This window comes from Larus michahellis, chromosome 4 (assembly GCF_964199755.1).
Source record: "Larus michahellis chromosome 4, bLarMic1.1, whole genome shotgun sequence".
Lineage (NCBI taxonomy): Eukaryota > Metazoa > Chordata > Aves > Charadriiformes > Laridae > Larus > Larus michahellis.
In genome coordinates this window covers 72,100,723-72,124,328 of record NC_133899.1, presented here as the reverse complement: position 1 = coordinate 72,124,328, position 23,606 = coordinate 72,100,723, and the positions used below count along the sequence as shown (strand labels likewise).

General features: G+C 47.8%; 1 protein-coding gene across 6 annotated transcripts in view; it reads left to right on the top strand.

Annotated features, from left to right (window-relative positions):
• The first annotated feature begins 5,462 nt into the window (after window positions 1-5,462).
• Window positions 5,463-23,606, top strand: part of FOXN3 (forkhead box N3) — a 216,009-nt gene continuing 197,865 nt past the window's right edge. For 5 of the 6 annotated variants that reach the window (XM_074585487.1, XM_074585483.1, XM_074585479.1 and 2 more), the window contains exon 1: window positions 5,467-5,589. The gene's annotated coding sequence lies outside the window, so the exon portion shown is untranslated. Of the gene's footprint in view, window positions 5,590-23,606 lie in introns of all 6 variants that reach the window. The other variant, XM_074585485.1, reaches the window with a different exon arrangement.

The following is a 23,606-nucleotide window of genomic DNA, read 5'->3' as shown; positions in this document are numbered from 1 at the left end:
TAAAGGTCGTCTAGTCCAACCCCCCTGCAGTAAGCAGTAAGCAGGGACATCTTCAACTAGATCAGACTCCTCAGAGCCTCATCAAACCTGGCCTTGAATGTCTCCAGGGATGGGGCCTCCACCACCTCTCTGGGCAACATGTTCCAGTCTCTTCTCCAATGGAGAAGTGGGAGGACGACGGAGAGGGGAAAAAAGCCTGGGGAGCAAATGCTGATGTGAATGAGGAGGCAGAGTGGGCATCCCTTTGCCTCAGGCTAGACCTAGAATAGCCAGAAAAACTGACTGAATCTTGCTGGCATGGTTGCAATCAAAGTAACACCTGTAACTACCGTGTGAATTACAGGAGGTTTAATCAAAGAATGGAAAATAAATGAAAAACTGGTTTTATGAAACATCAGAGACTACCATGCTTCCCAATGATCCCTTCAGACAGAAAGGCAGGACTAAGTTCAGCACTAGCAGAACAGCTTCATAAATATTTTCTGGTAGTTTTATGTTATTCTAAATTCTGCCTCTGAATAGTCATCAGTCTTTTTTCCATTGGCATTAAAGGATATGCTCTTGGATCCTAGTTGCATGAGGTTAACAGATAACCACCTTCTTATTTTTTGCTTTCAGTCTTTCAGCATTTCTGCCACTGAAGATCCTCTTCTACGGCTTCAAGTCGAAAAATCTTTGTGGCAGATTTGGCATTGCCTGTAATAATTTATGAATGTGATGTGTTGACATGTTTACTGTGTGCATACATTGAGCTACTTCAATAGCTGGATTGTCAAGACGTGTACCCAGGAGAGAGAAGATGGATCTAGGCATACATCTTTGAGGAAACACTTGGGAAACAAAGCAGGCGTCCTTCACTGTGATGTTTTGGCTGGGCCCCTGCTAGACTCGCTGGAGAGATTTCCCTGGGAGGAATGTGGGCGCCTGGAAAGCAAGACATGAAAGACCCCAGAGAATTTACAGAGAACCACTTAAACAGAGGTTTTTGAAAGCAAGACTCCAAAAGGGGTCGAAAGTGCTCAGATCTGTAGATGTTTAATTTAGTAGACGTTGGCAAGACTACAAGATAAAGTGGATGTGAAATATATTTTAACCATCATGCTTTATTTCAATGGTTAAATGGCTCTTCTGGTTTAAAAACGTTGTTTGGGTCATGCAGGAAGTCTCTGTTCTCGTGTACACGTGTGAGTGTGGAGAATGCACGGGATATGTAGGCCGGAGCTTGCTCTAAGTGTGTGAGAATCAGATTATCCCATCCACGGAAAGGTAAAAGCTCAAGGCCTGACATAAGCAGAGGGTAAGTCAGAAAGACCACCGACAGCCAGAAACACAGCAGTAACCATAACAACACCATCATCTTATAAATTCTCACACATAATTCTACTAATGGCTTTTATTAAACATTTAAGCCTTAGCATTCAAGTGATTAATATTTGTTACAAAAAACCGTCCCATTAACACAAAGTACAAGCTGAAACAAAGTTAATGAGCCCTAATGCTTGCAGGATGATTCAAAGTTTAGGGGTGTTATTAACAAAAATAAATTAATGAAGAGTGGAAAAAATCCAGTTTCATTGTTGACCAGAGAACCTGAGTTTTATCCTTTTGGTTCATAAAATCAAATCTATTGCCCAAGTGACTTTTACACTGTTATGAAAGTAGTATAAGAACACATCTATGTGCATAATTAAGTACCCCTATGTGACCATAAAAGGTCTGCCTGGCTGTCCACGGGGAATGCGAGTGGGACTTGATTCATAAGCACGAAAGAGGGAATGTTATTACTATAATCCCCCTGTATTTCACTACTTTGAGGCTCAGCCTTATGTGGTGGAGTGGTCAGGGGTACAGCCCTGGAAACAGGCATGTTTTGGTACAGGGTCTGGGCCGTATGCCCTGTACATCTGAGAGTCGGTAATAAATTGGCCTGGAAATGCATAGGTGAGTATCTGGCCTATGAAAATTTTAAGTATAACTCAAGTCAGGCACACAAAAAACTGAGGTGCTAGGTATATTAAGCATATCTGGAAATTTATATGAGTATTTTTTTATTTGCGTTCTGGCTTTGCACTGTCAGATACGAATGGCAAATGGGTAAGTAGAAAAAAAGTCACTGACATCTTCCTGACCTTGAAAACATGTGATCTGGATTAAAGCAGTGGCATTTTTATCTTTGTGCTCAAATGAAGAGACTAAACACGTTCAAGAAACAAAAAGGGTAAACAGCACAGCTACAGCTCCTCCTTGCTAAATAATCACATGGTGCTACAGCAAGTCCTTGAAGAGACAGAGCGGTCTGATAGCAGGACCTACAGCTACTTTGTAGATGAAGTCAAGCTCCTTTGGAGCTGCCTCCCCCGTGGGACTGGAGCCCTTCCCAAGAGGCATCCCTGTGGCAAAGTGCCTCTCGTCTGCCTGTCCCTGGAGCAAGCACCGCGTTGTGCCGGCAGCAGAGAGGAGGCGGCAGGGACATTTTTTCTTGAGGTAGGAGAAGAGCCACCTGTGCCCCAGGGCTGCTCTGGGGGCTGTAAGCTCTTGGGCCAAGAGGCCAGAAATAACCCAGGAGCTGCCAGCTGGAGAGCCCGGATTTACAGACTCTCCGAGAAAACAAGGCGTATCGGAAAACTTGAGAGAAAATGGACTGACACGGACACGGGAAAACGTTCTACAGCATAAATCATAAATTATCCCCTGTTTGGAGAGAGGTAAGAATTTCATCTCCATTAATTTCATCCGGCAGACACAGATAACAAAGCAGCCCTCTACATGGGAGAGTTAACAGTGCTAAGATTGATACGGAGAGACAAGATGCACTTGGAGACATAGGAAAAATGCACCTCTGAGAAAAGTTTCCACTATTAATATTTTTCCCTTGCAAATGTGGGTCTTCTAAACCACTCTTTTCTTTAGGAAGGATCTAAATGAAGAGGCGGTGGGAAGTAGAGCTACAAAGCATGTAAGAAAGTCTCAAATACATGAGTGGGAGGAAGGAGGAAGAAATGAAAGAATAATGAAGCTTGCATCACTGGGAGCAAACAACAGAAGAAGGGAAATGCACGTACTTGTGGCTAAATTTTGCAGGAACTTAGGCTGAGGTTTGAAGCTGCTGTGGTTAGCGTAGATACAGGCACAGAGTAATTCAGACGACCTGATCAAAGGACAAAAAACCCACTACTACTGATTTCATTAGGAAAATTACCTGGCTTAAAGTCAATGGGTAAGCACAGGAAAAAATGCCTCCTTTCTAACGTTGGTATGGAGTAGCCTCGCAAAGGGTAATTGGCACCTGCAGTGCTTATGATGATTATGCCATTTGGGGGTTCCTTCAATGCGACCAAGATTTTGCCCTTTGTGGACACTCCTGTTGGCATCTGCAGGATTTACACATGTGGCAATGTTGCAAATACATATTCGCATTTTTAAAAACAAGTAACAGATGTCTTGTTATTATCATGGTGCCCGGGGTCCCCAGCTCTAAGCACATTGATAGCTGAGCCCAAACGCTTAGCTGTTTGCTCTTAGGGTGTTTTCATCAAAACTAAATCAGGTATTTCTATGTCAAGAGCATCTCCAGTGGCCGCCATGCCGATGGCTGCCCATCTGAACTAGGTAGCAAGCCTGGAAAAGGATCCCGGGGTTGGGTTTATTCTGCTCCTTCTGATTTTTTGTCAGTGTTAGGTGTTCAGTGAGCAGGGCTGCGTTCTCCTGCTGCAGTCCTAGGGGTATTGCAGAGCATCCGGTAGCAAACTTACCACCGAGCAGAACGAGGGACCTGTGTGTCTTATGCAGGAATCCTGTGGAAGGGGAATGCTTCTGTCCCCATGTCACCAAAAACACCTATAAAAGGAAAACTGTAACTTTGCTCAGAAAACTCCAGGGTTTTATATTCAGTTTGGAATAAGCCGAGCCTATCCATCCATTGAAGAGGTGAGTGTCAGGGAATCAACAGGAGGTTCTGGCCATCTGCACGGCCGAGCAGTGCCCAGGGATACAGCTAGGACCCAGGTGGGGGCAGGGAGAAGTTTCATGCCAGCAATTTTCACGAATGAAAGGACCGAGCTGCTACTTCAACCCATGCTGGCTTTTCAAAATCCATCCTGAGAGAGCAAGAAAAAAGGGCAGAGGAACCGTGTTTCCATTCCCTTCTACCAGTAAAGCTGCATTTGATACAGCTACAGAAAAACATTCTTTTTTTCCCAATCTTATCATCAAAATTCAGAGTTGCTACTTTTTGTATATTGTTGACCTCCGAAGGTTGCAATATGCTGGTGCAGAACCTGGGTTTCTTTGTGTCACTCCCACACGCAAGCGCGTTGGGACTGGGGTTGGGAGCCCTGTACTGTTGAGTGGTGGAGTTTGGATAGGCAGGAAACAGGTTTGGCAGGACACAGCTCTCGTTCTGCCCTCTGTCCAGACTCAGTGTCAAGAGGAAAGGGTGTATCCCCTGGGGAAAAAAAATATCTCATCCCATCCCATCCTGAAACAGTCATTCCCACATTATGGCAAAATAAATCTAAAGGGGTAAAGCTAGGCTTCTCCTATAATCACTATGGCAATCGCACGTACCTGGAGTTGTCACTCTATAAGGGTTGGTTGGAGAAAGGTAAATTTACAATGAATAATTAAATGCCCTTTAGAGGCTTGACAGTTCCCCGGGCGTGTGGCAGTGCTGATGGCACCCACTCCCTCTGAGACCCTGCCAACACTTGCACTCAGGGACGGGTCCCAGTGCAGCCCAAAGCTCCCTCTCCCCTGCTTTCATGGGAGGCAGGCAGGGGAGGCGGCGAGAGGAGGCTGGGATGAGGGCTGCAGACGGGTAGAGGAGGAGGAGGAGGAGGAGGAGGAGGAGGAGGCAGGGTGCACCCGCGGTACTGCAAGCTCTCCTGGCGTGGGGGAGTTTTCTGTATTCAACTGTAAAGAATACAGCATTAACGAGGTGCCAGGCCCCGGCTGGAGCTCCCGGCGGGTAAGACGCTAACAAAAATAACAGTTTTATTTCTGCATGTTTCAGTCTTCAACACGTAGAAGTCCGGCTCCAGTGACACGAAGGTCGCCCACAACGCGATGCCCAAGGCAGGCGGCCGAGGCGTGCAGGCATTCACCAGGGGGTGCTGCTCCCGCGCCCCCCCCGCCGCCCCGACCCCGCGGCGGCGGGACGAGGGCAGTGCCGCCTGCCCGCACCAGGAGGCGGCAGGGCGGGCGCGCCGCGGGGGGAGTCAGCGGGGGAAGGAAAAGCAAAGCGTGGGACCGGCCACCCGCCGCCTTCCGCCAGCCTCAAGGCGGCCGCGGCCGCACGGTCCCGCAGGAAAACACCTCCCCGGGGAGCGGGACCCCCACGTTTCCTTGGGGGAGGCCCGGCCCGGCCACTCGCCGCCAGGCGCGGGGGGCGGCCCGGCGGGGCGGGGCGGGGCGGGGCGGGGCAGGCGGGCGGCGCTAGGGCCCGGCGGGGCGCGGCGGCGCGCGGAGGGGGGGGGCGGCAGGCGGCGGGGCGGGCTGCGGCTGCTCCCGCCGCGGGGCGCGGAGCGGGGCCGGCCGCGGGGCGCACCCACCCCCGCGGCGGCGGCGGGAGACACGGGCCGCGGCGAGGAGGTAACGGCGGCGGCGTTTCGCGATGTCATCGGAAGGCGGTGCGGGTGGGTGGGTGCCGGTCGTCCCCCCCATCCCGTCCCTCCCGGGGAAGGGAGCCCCGGCCAAACTTTTGGGGCCGCTGGGCCGCGGCGGGGAGTGAGAGTCGGGGCTGCCCGGCGCTGCCCGCCCCAGTCCCGCCGCGCTGAGGGGGCGGCAGCCCGGTGGTGGGGAAGGGCGACCCGGGACCAGCGGGGGAGGCGTGCGGGGCGGCCGGCGGGCCGCATCCCGGGCGGGCTGTGCCCCGGCAGCGCCTCCCCGCCCGCACCGGCACCGCGGGGCGGCCGGGCCGGGCGGGAGGGAGAGAGCCGGCGGCGGCTGCAGCCCCGGCCGGGGCGGGCGCCCCGCCGCCTCCGTGCTGTGCCGGCGGCTCTGAGAGCCGTGCCTGGGGAGAAGCCGCTCGGTGCCTCACGGGCTCCGTCTGTGCTTGCGCCCGGGTGAAGGGCATCCCCCGGCAGGGCCGGGCTGTCGGAGCCGCCGGGAAAGGGCAGTTGTGGCTCTCACGTCAGCCCCGCTTTTGCTCGCTGTGCTTCGCTCCGAACTTGCCTGGAGTTACGGTGGATTAATCTCCCGGCAGTCCGTGCATGTGTCGCCGCACGCCGGAGAAGGATTTCCTCGTTAACCCGCCGGCCGGGCCGCGCTGCCGTCAGTTCTTATTTATGTTACCGAAAACGCGCCCGTGAAAACCTGTTCGCGCGGCTGCGGCGCGGCCGCTCCTCGCAGCCCAGTTCGCTGAAACTTTAATTGCGGCAGGAGACGTTGTACCGTGGGGCCGCTTACGTCAGAGCAGACCGTTACTCCGGTGGGATAACGGCGTCCGCTCACGCCACCGCTTTTCCCGCAGGGAGGGCTCCGGCTGTTCCGTGGGGAGCATCAGAAACAAAAACGAGCAAACGATGAGAATGAGTTTGTGTGGTATTAAAAAAAGAAAAAATAAAACACCACTGTGGCGGTGACTGTTATGGGCACCATAAATCGGGCAGCGACACCCCAGTTTTCTCCAGCGTAGCCCCCCACGTATCAGCCGGTAAACAGCATAATACCGTGATCACTTTGCAGCCGAAAATATAAGGCCTTGCAGCCCTTGGCTGCCTAAGCGTTACGTGTCATTAAAGTAGCTCTCTTGGAGGAGAGGGACTGTCCCAGGAGCTGTAAAATCTATAAACACTTTTCTGATTGGTTTAAAAATTTAGACACAGGAAGCGGATGGTATCTAATAACAGACAAGTGGAGACACTGTTGTCATGGAAACTGAGAAGACTACCCCCCCTCCCATTTATTTAAAAAAAAAAAAAAAAAAGAAAAAAAAAAAGTCTGCATATCATCAGAAATGCCTGCAGACCGCCTTGGCTGCTGTTGCCTTTCCCACAGCATCTGTTGAAACCTGAGAACGTGCCTGTCAAATCAAGGTCATTTTACAATAAAACCCCGCGCCGCCGCCTCCCCTCTTTTCCTCTCCGGACGGTGTCCCACACTTTCCACCCAAGGAGGAGCTGGGGAGACGCAGCCCGCCTGCCCTGCGCCCACCAGGATGCCCTCCGGATTGGAGGTATGGCGGCAATCCTGCCCCAGCCCGCGAGAGGCTGCTGCTGGGGGGCCCGAGGAAGAAGGCTCAAAGCGAAATGATTAAGGATTTTTTAAAAAAAATTAGTAGTAAGGGATGACTCTTTTCCTTTTTTTTTTTTTAAATCAAATGACCAGGCCACGTTTCTTTTCATGGGAAGCTGTGGACCTGGGAGAGAAAGCTGGGATTGATTAGATCTCCCTCCCTTCCTCCTTGTTTCAAAGTTATATTAAAAATGTAGTGATTTGGGTTTGAATATTAAGGCCATTTCACAACTCTGCCTCACCTGCAAAGAGAAACAAAAAAAAGGAGGCAAATGGCTACAGGGAAACCCTGTGCAATTGCCTTTAATAAAAAAAAAAATAAAAATCACCATTTGGTAATAGCGTGCTATTTGAGGACAAAAGCAGAGATACAAGAATAAAATATACTTCATTACTGATGAATGCAGCATGAGAAAATCAGGCTATTATTGTGGTAAATTGAAGTTTTAGTTTGCTGGACTATTGAAAGTTTATTGTGTGTGAAAGGAGAGAGCTATTTTGCTTTTGGAGCAGAAGAGAAGTATTTCACAGCAAACTCACAGGAAAGGTTTTAGGGCTTTTGCTAATTTTCTTGAGCAGCAGCCGTTGATTTCAGATGTTTGTGACAGAGATGTCTTTAAGTATTCACTGCATCTTCTCCGAAACATTTCATTTCGTTGCTCCCTTTAATCTTCATTTTGCAGGGACCAAGCTCAGAAAAAGCACTTGAGTGCTTCACCCACTGTATAAATCATCACTTTGAAACCTTAAATGACCAGTCTGACCTCTCTTGCCTCTTTGCTTGCATATTTCACTTTTTGCATTATTATTTCTTAAGAAAACCAGAGCGGGTCTGGTGGATCGGGAGGTAAATCCTGCAGGGCACTGAGGCGAAGGCGCTCAGCCCCCTTTCCACCCACGCCTTTGGATCTCCCCATCCAAAAACCCCAAGGCTTGGCTTTAAAATCTGGCTGTGGGCAGAGCAGACTAAAGGGATGGCAGAGCTGGCGGGAGCAACGCTTGCTTCTGCTCCAGGAGTCCCCCTCGGGATGGCACCGGGGCGCAGGAGCTGGGACCTCCCTCCTTCTGCTGGGACCTGGGCGCTTGTGTGTTTAATCCAGCTCACGTCTGATTAGCCAGGTGCTGCTTTTAATTGCTGTGGAGTTCGAATGGAGAAAGTTTGGCTTGGTAGCGAAAGCGTGCTTGCTTCTAGAAGCGAATTTCCTGTTGTCAGGAGCACCCTTATCTGCAGGAAGGTTTGCCGGCAGGAAGTGTGTCGGTTACTTGTTTTTACGCAGTGAAGGAAATGAGCTGGATTAGGTATTTTCTAGATTTACCCTTCATCGTCCTCCGTGTGTGTGCTACTCTATTTATCTCTAGTGGTTTTAGTTGGTAACAATTTTATGGTGTCAGTCGTTCCCGAGGGAAGTGCGAGAAGTTAAATGCTTATGTTGTCCTCCCATTTTTTGCCGTTATAAAAAACCCATGCCACCAGCCTCTCTGGGCCATATTTTCAAAAGTATCCAATTTGCAATTTATACCTTTTGAGCCTCATTAATGATACTCAGATAGGCTTCCCCACCCCCCCCTTAGCATGAAAGATCAAAAAATGCACCAGTTATTTTACTAATAGGAGCAGTCCCTACACTTCTGAACTGCTTTTCATCATGGATCATAAATCACTTTAGAGAAATTCATTTTTTAACATCCACAGAAGTTTTATGAGCATAGGAATCTGAAACATAGCATTTCACGTGGACTGCCCGAAGTTGCAAGGCAAAATTGGGAGCAGAGCTGGGAGTCAAATTAATTGCCCCTTAATTAGCGATTGCTAATGGAATAAAACTTTGAAAATGTGTCTGCCTTTCCTCAGTGCGCTCGTGCTAATGTGCCAATGCAGCACGTATTTATTTGGGATGTGGGGTTGGGGGTGAGAATATAAGCAGCCCTTCCCGAAAATGCCAGTCGCTTACTGGTTCCCGTCCAGCCTGGCATGGCTGGGATGCCAGGTTGGAGGCTTGTAAGATTAGACACAGCTTTGGAGGAAGGTCCAGAAGAAAGGTGAGGGCTGGGGTTTAGGTCATTGTGTTCTAGTAAGCAGGGAGGTTCAGGGAAATAAACATTATTTCTCCGATGTCTGCTCACGACGGAGTATTTATGGCGTTAAGCTGAACTTTTGCAGAGGGTTTTGAGGAGGAAACATGGAAAAGTTACATAAACTTGTAAGAAGCTGCCTGGCATGTGAGTGGCTTCAAGTAGTGATTTTTGGCATGGGAGATATCTTGGTGTTAGGAGCCGTTCCTGGCAGAAGGAGCTGCAGGGGCTGTCCAGAAGCCTAAGCTGGGCTGGAACGGGACTGTCCTGGCTGATGCTGGAATTTGCCAGTTCGTGACTTCAGACGTAACACAGTGCTGCACGACTTTGGCCACGATTTTGAAATATTTCTAATGAAACCGCATTTGGCTTGTTAGTTGCTCTCACGGCCGAGCCAAAATAAAACTGTAACAAGAATAATGAAAAAAAAAAAAAAAAAAGGACCTCAACAAAACAGCATTTTGTTTAACTGTAAAAATTACTGCCGTGTTTTTTCAGAAGTGATCAGCTGATTCTGGGAAACCAGCTTGAAGCTGTGGAAGGCAAGGCAGTTTTTGGGAAGCGACTCCCTCCTGGGCTTTGGAAATCCTACTCCATTTAAGGTGTCCGAAGTTCAGTTGCTGAGCATCAGTACAACTCAAACCCTTCTTAACTTTGCTGTAACACTTCAGGTCTTGGGACTTTTGCTTGGTCTGGACTGACGCTGGTTGTCTAGCCTAAGGCGTGCGCCTTGGCTGCCTGTGTAGCCCATGAAGGAGCGAGGCTCCCTGTGCCCCGGCTGTCCCCCTCAGGGATGGGATAGCCCCGCTCTGGAGATGGCTGGTGAGAGGGGTCTGGCGAACGGCTAAAAGTCACCACGGCTGGACACGCGACTTCCAGGTGGTTCAAGTCGTGTAGGACCACCCTCGCGCTAGTGCCGGCGCTGGTGGACGCTTGCTTGGCGGTGGTCAGTTTTTCCCCACCTCTCTCGGGGAGGAACAGACATAACTTCTTACACTCTTTCAAAACTTCCCCTAAAACTCATCTATCCCATAGTGTCTGCAGAAACTGGACGGGCTAAGTCTGCTGGAGGTGAAATGTCAGCCTGCTAACACCGGATGGTATTTTTGTCGCTCTTTCCTTTTATTTCTCTGTCTGTAGTCTAAGAGTCTCTTTGCTGGAAATGGTCTTTCTCTGTGTCGGCACTGACTGCGGGACAGACAGGCAGATGGCAGGGCTGTGACCCGTGGTCAGGGTTGGTAGGTGCCGCTGAATGGAAAGATCTGCCTAGCTGTTTGATACTGTAGGTTTTTTTCCAGCATTAGCAGGAAATTATATCAATGCTAGCCAGTATAATAAAGTTTCCAACACTGGGTATTTTTACCTTTTACTGAAAATAGGTTAAAACCAAATAAAAATAGGTGTTATTTAAGGAGTGGGATGGTTTTGGCCCACACCGGCTTCTCCCTTTGCCCACCTCCCACGTGCGGGGTTGTGGTGGGACTCTGTCTGTAAACTCCGTTTGCTGAGGCTGAGCGTGAGGTTCCCTGCTGGGAGCCTAATTACAAAGCACTTACCTGCCACCTGTTTGCTGGTACAGCCCACTCACGATGTCTGGGCACGCATATTTTTGTTGCAAGGAAAATATGGGAGACTTCCTAGCAGAGGGGGCTTTACGTACAAGGCAATCCAAGTCTGATTCCGGAAAGCGTTTCACGGAGTGGCAGCTTTCTTGGAAATTGCTCTTTTTAAGTGTCGTTCTTTGACAGACCCTGCGCCCACCCCGCTAAACCGAGCGGTGGCCTTGTGTCTCCTGTGACCGTACCTCCCATCTCCAGCCCCTGGCAGCTCTGCGGCTCCCCGGTACAGAGCAGCTTTTTTTTTTTTTTTTTTTTTTTTTTTTTTTTTTTCTCTCGGGATTTGTAGAAAGGCCAACCTTTTCCCCAGATCAAGTCAGCTTTTGGCACATCAAGCAGATGCGAACTCCCCGGCCCGACCTGTCCTTGCAGAGCCGCACTCGGTGTTAACTCCCCTCAGTAAGATCTTCTCATTGCCAATTTAATTGCTGTGCGAGCTTGTTGTGGAAAGGAGCAGAGGCTTTAGAGGGGTTAAGAGAGGTTATTAGAGATGGGAGGAAGCTGAAGGTCTGACCCATCCGTATTTGACTGGATTCAGTCTCATTTTACCCCCAACTCCAACTTGTTTTGAACTGGGTTTTACAGTAGATCATTTGTAGAAGCTACCCAATTAATATGTTAATTTCAACACCAGCTTTTGTAAAGCTTTTTTTTGTTGGAGGTGGAGAAGGGATCCAAATGTTTTGATCCTATTTTTATCATTATCTTCACTGAGTTTTTCCTCACTCTGTGCTTTGCAGAGAGGAGCGAAATTTTAATAATTCACTAATACACTTTCAGTTCATTAACATTTTATCATTCTGGCATTGTGCATGTGGTGAACTCCTTAGTACTGTCATGTGGGGGCCTGATCTTGCCCCCACACTCTCACATCCCTCCAGGTGTGGAAAACCCAAAGCGCAGCTGCTGTTCTGCATTTTGGAAAGAGCTTTTCTCTTTTTCCAGTAGATGGTAAACTGAACAAAACACGCAAGGTTTTTTGGTTGTTTCTTTTTTATTTGGTGGTGGTGGTTTTTGTTGTTTGTTGTTTTTTTTTACAAAATGGAAACATTTATACAAAGATCGCAGTGATGGTTAGGCTGGAGCCACTGATCGCCATCCCCCCAGCCATTACAAGAGTTAATGGTGTGGTCTAGAGAGCGTGAAGACACAGGGTGTTATTGTGGTATCGTTTGTGTCATTTTACATTGCAGCATGTTTGGTTCAACCCAGGATTTATGCTGATATTAAAGTGGTTATGAAACTTTCAGGTGCCTTCCCTGGGACAGCACAGTGCTTGGTATTAGGATGGCACAAAGAACACATAACGCTTCATGTAATCTTGGTGATTAAGTACGTAAATTTGCAGGTGTGTGCCCATGTTCTGTTAAACAGGTACTTTTTAATTGTGTCCTAATCTGACATTGGGTGTTGAGATTCTGTGGCAACTATTTTTTTTTTTTTTTTTAGCATCAAATAAACCTCTGAATTAGTGCATGATTTATTACTGCTAATTAAATACTGTTAGCACACCAAATTACGTCAGGCATATTCAGAAGGCATAAGAAGCCAAGCATGGCTGAGGAATGGAGAGTGGGTAGGTACAGGAGGCTTGAGAGTGGAAAGGAAACTTCTGGGTTGTGAGCAGCAGAGGACTAAGGGCCAGGTAAGAATTTCAGGAGGTTACTTGTATTGAAAAGAGCGTGGCTGTTGGGAGACCGGAGGACAAGAGATCACACTAATAAATACAGGAGATATTGAGGGACCTGGCTGATGGTTTTTACTTGTCAAATAGAATATATTTGCTTTTAGAGGCGCCAGGACAGAAACTCATCTCTTGTAAATTGGTATAATGCTGTTGGAGTTAGTGGAATTACACTGACTTACACCAGCTGATGGTCTGCCCAGTGGTGTTACAAGAAGAGTGAAGATGTGAAGGATGGGGGAACTGGAGGAGGTTGTAGGCCTGAACAACAGGGAGGGTGGAAGTTTGTTCAGAAGTGATAGAGGCTGGGCAAGTGAGGGGGTTTGTTAGGAAAGATCAAAAGGTCCATTGCAGCTATATTGAGTTTGATTTGACGACAAGACACCCAGCCAAGAGATGTCAGCAAGGCAGGCTGAGCGATGGGCTTGGCTGGAGAGGAGAGTCGACGACGGAAAAGTACATTTCTCTTTGGCACGGCAGCGATTGGTGTGTGAGTGAATAAGATCATGCACAGGGCAAGGATGGCGGGGGTGGGGCGGGGGGAAACCCGGACGAAGGCCACAGCAGGAACCAGGGGAAAAATGAAAAGGAGCCAAGGCCACAGCAGGATCCAGAGGAGAGGAGGTGGAGGCAGAGAGCAATCCCTAGACCAGGACGAGGAGGTCCAGAAGACGGCGTCTCACGAAGCCAGGGCGATCCAGGAGGAGGAACAGAACAAACTTGTCAAATATTATTTCGGGTTGAGAAGAGAAAGGGTATAACATTGACTTCTTTAGAGGCATGAGCCGTGAATAATCTCTACTACAATTAGGAAATTTTGAAAAGCTGAGCTATAAGTAAACTACATCTTAACTGGTATGTCTGATTTTTATTTTTTTTTCCCCCCGTCTTGTGTGGCAAAGTAGTCTCATGTAGTGGTGCAGCAGACCTTAATGTCCTGGGAATGGTTATGGCACCATCGCTAATAGATGGTGCTGCTGTGGCTGCTCCGCGCCTCGCCCTTCTGGGGGGGTGAAGCGGCCGCGTCAGCCCCGCTTTACCCCAGGGGCCTCCCGCTGGGCCCTGTGCCCAAAGCAGCCGGGGTCCTGGGGCAGGCGTTGCAGTCAGGTTATCCCTCAGGAAATTCAAACGAGTACCGGGAAGTGACAGCGTTTTGATTAAACATAGGGGCATTGTCGCTGTGGTGGCCGTACCCTGGTTATTAGGCCCCGTGAGGGGAGAGTGGTTGGTCTTGAACCACCCCTGGGCTCGGCGGGGCGGGGGAGGCAGCGAGGGGTTCCCCCCAGGTCTGCTGGCGGCTGGAGGGAGCAGGGATGGGGTGGGTTGAAGGAAGGTCTGAGGGAAAATCTCGCAGCTTCAGCTCGTCTTCTGACCGAGCGGGAAATCTCACGGAGGATGTTATTTCGCCATGGGAGTCACGTTGTGCGAGGAGGAAGAAGACGCAGGCTGGGAAAAAAATGAGGAAAAATGTGGAAAAAATGAGGAAAAGTGCGGAAATTCGGCACGTGCACTGGGATGGTCACCCTTGCTCGCAAGCAGGTCTTATTACTGGAGCAGCTGCAACCCATTTACAGTCCTGGGGCCTGCTGCAAAGACTGGAAACAGCCTGACTAGAAATGAGCCTGGCTTAATTGTACCAAGACAAGAAAAATTTAAAAAGCAGCGTCAAAAGTGAAAAGTAAAGTGTGTTTTAAAAATCCTTTTGGTTTTTGTAAGCCATTTCTGAAGGGTGGGGACATTCCCATTCCCTGTTTGTGACTCCGGTCTCCCTGTCCAGCTCCTCAGAAGCAGCCAGCCTGGGCCGGGAAGTCAGTGTCTTTAGAAACAGAAAATGTTTTGGCTTTCCAAGTGGAACAATTTCTTTCTTTTCTAGTTGTATCAAAAGCACGTGTTGCTGCGATTGCGGCAGTTTGAGGGGAAAAAAGCTGAGCATCTTGAAGCTAAAATAGTTGAGAGACGACTCCTGGGGAAAAGAAGGAGAGATGTGGAGGGCTGGCCTGGTTTGAGGTAGAATGGGACCAATTTTTGTTTCGGTAATTTTACTTTCCAGTTAAGTCTCTTCTAACTAACTGCAATCTCTGAAATTAACGGCGTATTTTTTTCAGACAATGTCTGCTTCCAGAGTGATAAGACCTGATGCTTATAATTAATGCCAAGGAATGGTATGCGGAGAGGCTCCTGCTGATGATGCTTATTGCTATAACAACCAAGGTCAGCCCACTTTGTGATATGCCACATTGAGGGTCGGAGGCAGAGCAGCATAGAGGGGTCACACCTGTGGGGAGGAGCGGGCAGGACGGGTGACCCAAAACCGACCAAAGGGGCGTTCCGTCCCGTCTGCATCATGCTCAGTATAAAAGCTGAGGGATCAAAGGGGTCAGGCTCTTTCTTCAGTGGCCAGTGTCCAAGGAGGACTTTGTCTGTTTGTCTGCCTTTGATCCTGATCTGCGTGTTCCTGACTCCGGATCTGGAATCCAGTTCCCATCCGTCGCAGAGTCCAGTCTGGGACTTACCCAGTGTGTGATCATAATCCTGTGAGCTTGATACAGTTTTGTATGTATTGTATATATTTCATTGTTCTCTTACTGATATTATTATATTTTTATTAGTAGTATTTTATCAAAGTAGTTTTAGTTTTCTTTTTCAACCTATAAGTCTCTCTCCCTTATTCTCTCTCCCTTCTCTTTTTGGGAAGGGACAGGGGATAGAGAGAGAATCTATTGTTTGTGTGGTGGCCAGCCCAGCCCAAACCAGGACAAGGGCTCAGAGGCACGGTTATGGGATGCGAAGCCTTTCATCGTGGGTCACTCAGGTGGAGTACCTCCAGAAAGCAGCAGTTACCCTCAGGGGCTCGTGCCTGCTCTTGGTCCCGTGCAGCCACCGGGACGTTGAGGACTGGCGTGAGCTCAGGTGGTGGCCTTGCTTTGGTTCCTCACGGGCTGGTAATGAGGCTGCGGGCCCTCAGAAATCACTGATGGCAATTAAAGACCGTGACTGTAGGATCAGGCTTCCCCGCAGATCGTGCTTGTGCCATCAGTTTGGAGGGTTGTACAAAAGTGTTGAAGAGGTGCTGCGGATGAGGAAGGGGCCAGGCACAATTATATAGCCCTCGAATCCCTTATTGAGGGGACAATTTCACAGTGCTAGTAGCAAAGGCTTTTTTATCAGAAAAGCAGTGGTATCTGTCATTGAGGGGCTTCATGAAACAGCCTTTGCTGTGTTGGTGGTAAGAATAGCATCAGTCTTGCCCAGTTCCCCTTCTCCCTGAGAGGGTTTTGTCTCAAGCTGGTGGACTCTGCCCACTCCCCGACTCCCCGTGTGGGCTGCACTTGGTTCATTCAAACCATGCCTTTTTGTGCAAAGTGCTGTCTGTTCAAATGAGGGTGCCTGTTCACGGTGTGACGTGGGCAGTTCAGGAATTACTTTGAAATCTGGAGCAGGATTTTTTTTTTTCTCTTAGCAATTTTCATTCTGAATTTGTGTTCAGTCTTGCTTACTACTATTAGCTACTGCTAATTGTGTTGGGGGTAAGAGCTGGGATTACAGAGCAGCAGGGATCCCAAGCACCCTGCTCTGTTGTAGACATAGTGTGGGAAAAAGATTTTTTTTCTGGCTCTGAAAACCTACAGCCTAAATAAGGTATTTGGAGCAAAACTTACTCCAATATAGAAGTCTCTACGCCAATATAATTATTTGTCCTGCTTTTGTATTTCACACGCTTTATTTAAGCTCCTGTCACCTGCTAATAATAAACGAACATTGGGGAAATTTGGAGGGTATAGAATCATGCACAGTATTATTGGCATTTTTTGAGCAGCTGCTACAGGCCTGCTTACGTTCAGTGGATTTCTTACTGTCAAAAACAGTTTCAGCACATGAATGAATGGGCAGGAAACCACGTAAATATTAATATAGACGGAAACTGCCCTCCCACTTCTCGCTCATTCAAAACAGCGACGACAAAGTCAGGCAGTAGGATTCAGCTCATGGGCTGTTGAGAAGAGCTTGTTTTATTTCAGAAGCAGAGCTTTGTTCTGGTGAAGATGGTGCATTCCCAGGTACTGGTGCTGGGAATGAAGCTTTTTGTTCCCAAACTCAAGGGACAAGAGGTTCAGCCCAGGTGCAACATCTGTAGGCGAGGAAACGCATTGACTTCTACAGGTGCTGAAGCAAGCGGCATGGCACTTTGGAAAATCTAGCTGTTCCTTCTGGTGCCAACGTGGGCATGAATGCTGGCAAAAATTGAAGCTCATCCCTTTTCATGCCAAAATCTATTGACTCCAATTGTCTTAGCTGATTTCAATGACAATTTTGCCTGAGCAAATAGCTCGGTATTTGATGACATAGATGGTTGATGTTTAAAGTCCACCTTCATGTACTCAGGAGGAGCTCCCATGGGATGCAGTGGTGGTTGCATCTGATTTTATGGATGCAGAATTAGATGCTCCATTGCCGTCATTGATATAGTGATGGTGACAGTGGTTATTATTAGTTTGTATTCCAGTGGTAGGTAAACAGTGTTAATATTTGGCTCTTCTCCAGACATCCCCGCTCTCCCAAGTGCATTTTCCATTGATACCAAAGGTGATTTACGTGAGTATTCCCACTCTGGCAGTGTGAGTGATGCACATACGGCTCTTTGCAGCCAGCTGATGAGAAGACGCCTTTATACATAGATATGCTGCAACATAGATTTATACTGTTGTAACCGTGAAATCTATATCTTGTTATGAACAACACGCAATATATTACTTGTTTGTGCAAAATTCAACGCTTCACCAGCCAATGAAATAAGGAGCAGAGGGCCAAACTCAGCCCCCTGGGTGCAGTGTGTTGGCCTTTTCTGACTTGCAGACCCTTAAGCCCATAGACTGATCTCAAAGTCTTGTGGCTACAGGAAGGAGGGAAGATGGGTTGTCAACATGTTAGTCTTGTGGTGATAAACTCTGATGTTTAATGACTGAACCCAGGTCACAGCCTTTCCCCGAGTTAGCGTACTCATCAGGTCTCTTTCTTGGCTGCTGTGCTTTACAGAAATGCAAGAAACTAGTTGTCTTTAAATTTAAATTTAATTGGCTAAACCTATTAAGGAGGAGACAGACAGACAGACGTGGGCAACAGGATGATCGAAGCCTTTTTTAATAGACAATAAAGCTAACCTGCTTCCCCTGAAATGCCTAAGCAGCAGCCTAAAGACCTGCTTTGTCTGAGCTGCGGAAGAAAACATGGTTAGATTACACAAATGCGTGTAATAAGTTTATTACAATGCATTAATTACCACTGCCAATAGTTATCCTTCATTATCAAAGCAACTTCCTGCAAGATAAAATAATGAAACATACATTTTCATATGTCTTTGTCAGTCAGAAGCCCAAGAAGGGATTCCTGTTTCACTTCTATCTTGTGGAATAAAGTGGTGCAACTCCACTGAAGTCAGAGGTGGATAGCTGGGGAGAAGGCAGCTTCCTTTTTTACTAGAGAGCTTTAATGCAACATTGTTTTATCTCTGCACATTAAAGTTAATAACACAGCAAGTGTATTTTGAAGTTAAGTCTTTCTAGGATCTCTATATGTTAAATAACTGCGAACAAACTTTATAGTCACTCTGTAGGCCCTCACTATATATCATTTTGAGCTGCCTTCTATCTATTACGTTTTATCTGCCTGCAAAATCCATTTCTAATTCTGGCCATATCTCCTTTGCGATCACTTGCCAGAAATCTATTCCCAGGATTCTCCTTATTTTAGTGAAATATCTCTGCTTCAGCACCTTTCCCAAGGTGGCTGATCTAATCACGGCACTATCAGTTATCACTTCTCATTTCCATTGCTAGCTCTGTCAAATGCAATGCACAGCCTAGCAAAGTGACATTCAAATACTCCCGGTGACCAAAGCCATTTCCCTCTCTTTTACTCCACAAAACTGGAATTGTATGTGGCTTCTTAAACACGTGCCCTTCGCTCCAGGAATGTGACCTGTAAAGTGCACTGTGGGATGAGTTAATATTAATCAGATGAAATAGCTGCCTCTTTATTTATCGCAGGTAGGTTGCTTTATAGTGACCATCTGGATAGTAAACGCCACATCCCCGACCTCTTTTTTCAGGTAGAGGTTTCAGGTAGAAGCATTTCAATGCTTCATTCCTGCCAACTGGCAAGAGAGCCCTACCTTGCCATCAGAGAAATAAAATTTGTCACCTCACTGTTCCTAACCTCCATTCTTGTCTGTTTAAATATACATATTTCTCTTTTAAATGTGAGTGTGACTGTATGCAAAGGTCAGCATATACCAAATAGGGAGCTTGTGTTTCTCAAGTGAGGAGTCACCTGCATAGTGGGATTCTCTATTAAGGCTAAATGTGGTTTCTATGGACACAGGTCCAGCAATAGCATCATTTTTTTTCCTTGGGTGACAAACCTCTTAGTGTTATCTTAGATTGCTATCACAGACTCATACTTGTTTTAATAAGTGTGTGGCTGACTACTCCATCCGCTCTGGAAGATAAAGTTATCCACGTGCGTCCTCACAGCCCTTCCTGCTTTGCGCCATTTAACACATGCTGTCACGAGCCCTGCTTTGCTGCAGTCTCATTTTTCCCTTGCCTTTTGCGAGGACTGACGCTTAAATCTTGCTTTTTCGGAGCAAGCAGGGAGCAAGCTCTCACCAGACTGGCTCTGAGTGTGGGGAGAGCCGTCTCCAAGCACTGCCCTGGCTCCAAAGCAACACAACGTGCAACACTTGCACGGTGCTGGGAGTTCACCGTGAGTAGCACAGCTCTGGATTTCTTCTGAAATCATACAAACTGGGTTTTGGGGGTTTCGCTCCCCGCACTGTGTGAATCAAATAAACCTGTCTTGCAATCTGCAGCAGATGAACACGTTTTCCCTGTAGCCCGTTACAAGTTGCAGAACTGAGTTTATTTGTTTCAGACAGCAATGGGAAAAATTAGGAAAACAGGTTTTAAACTGACAAAATGAACCAATCCTTTTGTTGTTTATGGCCCAAGGTACAACGCAAACCAGGTGCTCCGCGTTTCAGTTCTTTGGCACATATTTCGATGAGCCGTGTCACAGCCTGGCGAGCTTCCAGGGCAAGGTGTTTGCAGTCCCTCCTGGCTGTCCCTCCAACACTGTCCCTCTCATTGGCTGCAGAAGTGCAAACTGGGGAGCATCTACCCAAACTGGGGAGCATCTGCCCTAACAGGGGATGGCAGAGTGAGCTTCTCTGTGTCTTTACGGCTAAATAGAAAGAATGTCATCTAATGGCTTAAAAAGCTGCTCGTTGTTGTGTTTTTTTTCTAGCTCTTTCTTCACTGTAGGAAGGTAGGGAAATCTGTGTTAAAATAATAATTAAATGCTGACAGTACTAAATTTCCACCCAGTGTGAGTTGGCAGCGGTTGCACACCAAAACATTAGGTCATTAAAGAAAAATAAAACCAACTGATTAAATACTTCGGTATGTTTTTCTGATTAGCTATTCTTAAAAAGAGCATGTGGCTGTAATAGAAGGGTGTACTTGACAGCAGCAATTACTTTTTTTGGGAAAGGTAAAATACTCAAGTTATAATCTGTATATATGTGTGTGTGAAAGGATTTCTTGCTGATCTTAGCTATGGGGATTTATATCTTACTAATCATCCATTTTCAAAAGCCACCACGAAATCTCCCTGCCAGGAAATATGTGAAATCCTTTCAATATTATGTTTCTGGAAAGAATAGTTAACAGTGACTAATGCGCTCAGGGTTTTGTTTTTGGTCTCTTTTTCCTCTTCTCTGGCTAGACAGAGCTGATTTTGCACTTGGGAGTCAAACAGCCATGGTGGACCTTGCTGTGGCATTGATGGTATTGAAGCACCATGAGGCTCAGGGGCTGGCAACATTGTGCATCCTGCAGACACGCAGATAAAAGGGTTTCTGCCCCGAAGAGCTTGCTGTGATGGGGAGGTACGTGAAGTCGGGTGAGGGTTCAGAAGGGGGAAAGAAGGTGGTGTTGGGAACAGAACCCCTCGTTTACCCCATGCCCACTCATGGCCAGAGGTCCACTGCTCTCGGAGGGAGGCTGAAGCTGGCTCTCTTGACTGTGTTTTATTAAAGCACTGTTGGCTGCGCAGACTGAAAAGTAAAAATTGTCAAAAGACGCATTTATAGGCTGCGACTTTTCACCACCTGTTTCTTCCTTTGATGCACTCTACCATATATTTGCTCCAGTGTGCTCCACAGCAATGGGAGCTGATACCTACAGCACACATGTGTCTGGAGCTCCTTCCAGATCCTCTTTAAGGGATGTTGCTGGAGCTAGCGAGGAGGGGAGGGGACTTGTGCCACTGCAGGGGAGTTGTGGCTGCTGCTGGCCCCGTGGGAAGCCCTGGAGCTTGAGATGGGTCGGCAGGCTGCCGAGCATCCCCTCCCCGAGTGCTGGAAGTGTCTCTGAAAGCTGTATCACCTCTGTGGCCAAAACATACTTCCCAAGCATGTGCTGAGTGTGGAAGGACGTCCTGGCTGATGTGGCTCCTGCTCCCATCGTATCAGAGCAACTGGTGGTCGGTGGTGTGTGTATTACAGTGCCAGCCCTGCGAGGCACCACAAGGTCGTCCTTCCCTCTCCCCTCCTTCTGGCCCTTCCTTCCACACTTAAACCGAGGAACAGAGGGGTTAAGAGAAAGGTTTTGTAAATTACTTCAAACTATTCTGTTGTTTGAAGACGTAGCGTAGGATAATACGACCTTTTGTCGTATTAATATACTCCTGACCTGTATGCAGAAGTTGCCCATGAATAGTGGTCTCACAAACATGATTTCTGCTGCCTGAAATACATAGGGAAAATGTTCATCTGAAGGGGTTCGAAGGAGGCTCAGCATCATGTACTTGCAGTTTTACTCACCACTTTTGCTGGACTCTTTTTAAGGGCAACTGGGATATTCATTTTTCCCCTGGGAGCTGTATAAGTTACATACTTTTTTTTTTTTTCTTCACTATGCATTCCAGAAAGCAATTTCTCAGAAAGAGTGGTTCCAGTTTAATCTCCAGATTATCTGTTGTTTCTTTTTCCCCCAAGATAAAGCGGCTGAATAATGAGCTGACCCTGATTCAGGCAGTGTTGGGGACTATGTATGGACATATGTGTAGGGATGCCGATTTTAGGAGTACTGCTTTAGGGTTGCCCTGTTTCATCTGTGTAGCCTCAGCACATCAGTTGTTTGGAGGTGAGCACGGGCGCTCCAGCGAGCCTGGCCACTGCTCGGGAGTCTGGTCCTGAGCCCCCTGGAAACACCCCGGATTTGGAAAGCAGAACAAAAGGCATATTTCTGCAAATGTTAGAGCGGTGAACTTTTTGGAATTAAATGCAGTGACCAAGAGCAAGAGAAAAATTTGACCCTTTTTTCTCTCCTGTACGAAGATGTGCCCAGCAAAGAACAGATTGGGTCAGAGGGCTGCCTGCGGTTGTCTGCGTCTCAGGCTGCCTCCATCCCCGCCCTGACTGGGGGCAGAGTGACCTGTTTTCACTTACATCTGCTGCCCTTTCTGCCCTGAAGCTCCCACCTCAGTCGCAGTCCTCCACGGTGGCAAGTGTGACGTGCCCTGGCTGGGATGTCCCTCCATGATGCTTCTGTGGGGGAGCTAAAGGCCCTCTGCGTGGGGACCCTCTCTCGTGGGAATTGGTCACCACTAAACCTTAGTGACAGAAAGTGGCTCTGGGAGCCTGGCCCTCATATCTCCCAGTTCGTTGGGTCCTTGTAGTGGTAGCACCAGGTTGCGACAAACTATTTCTCTGCTGACATTAATGTACTTGACCCTATAGAGTTCTAGGCAGCCAAGCAGTTACGGGCCATTAATCTCCAATTGCTGTTGTCAGGTATTATATTCATTAATCCAGGGCCAAACAGTGGTTTAGTTGTCAGTGTAGACCATGATGAGATTATTTTTTTTAGCTCCTGATTAGTGCTGACTTAGTATCTAGTTACTAGTGTTTGCAACTGTGTAGACAGATGCCCTCGCATTTCACCACTCGCCGCACCAAAGCTGGGGCTCGGTGTTTCAGGACCAAGTCCTTTTCCTGTGCTTAGATGGCTGGTTCGGGGAAAGCTGGCCACTGCTCGGGTACCTGCAACAGGAGCTGTTAGGTCTCCCACATAGTGCACCACGAAGTCTGAGGAACCCAAGAGGCGGTTCCCGGAAAGCTCTCGAGTAACCGGGCTGTTTTTTCACCCTGTGACCCCTTTGGGCACAACTGGGATGGAGGTGGGTTGCGTTATTTCAGTCCGTGTTCACACGCTGACTTTATTGCCTCATTTTGCAGAGGAGGAACACTCTAGGCATCCCGTGGCAGAAATTCCCCTTATTCTTGGACACCGCCCAAGAGTTACTCATCGGAACAATAATTGCTAAAAAAATAACGGTGCTGAGGACCAAGACTTACGGAGTGCTTTGATATGCCAGGCTGCAATGATTGTGTATAGAGGGGGCATCCTTTTGTAGCTCGAATTGCTATAAAAGGCTTCAATAGCCTTTCTCTGGCAAACTGCTGGTAGCCGTAGTCGGGAGTTTGTCTGAGCGAGTTTTGCAAGCTCAGTGCCACCGTACACATATTGATCTGCGGCTGCTCCTGAGGTGAAAACTGTTTGTGTTTTAGTACATTAAGTTCTGCTTGCACCCTTCTGTATGGAAGTCTTGTTTTGAAAGTATAAGAAAAACAAGAAGGGAGAATGTTGAGATGTTTTAACAGAGCAAAAAGCATTTTCTTCCTACACAGTGCCATTTCAGAGAGGGAACAGCTTCTCCTCCAGTTCTGTTTTGGTCTAGGTCTCTCTCTTCTGAGATTTAAACATATGCTTATATCGGTTCCTCAGCTGGTGTGTATCTGTTGACATAGTGTATCTACTGACATAATTCGCTTTCTGTGTTTACACCTGATGTTTTTGCTGTGTGTCTTTAAAGTTAGCAGATTCCTCAGGTTTTAAACATGGTCTTTTAACAAAGCGGTAACGTGCGGGATTTGGGGT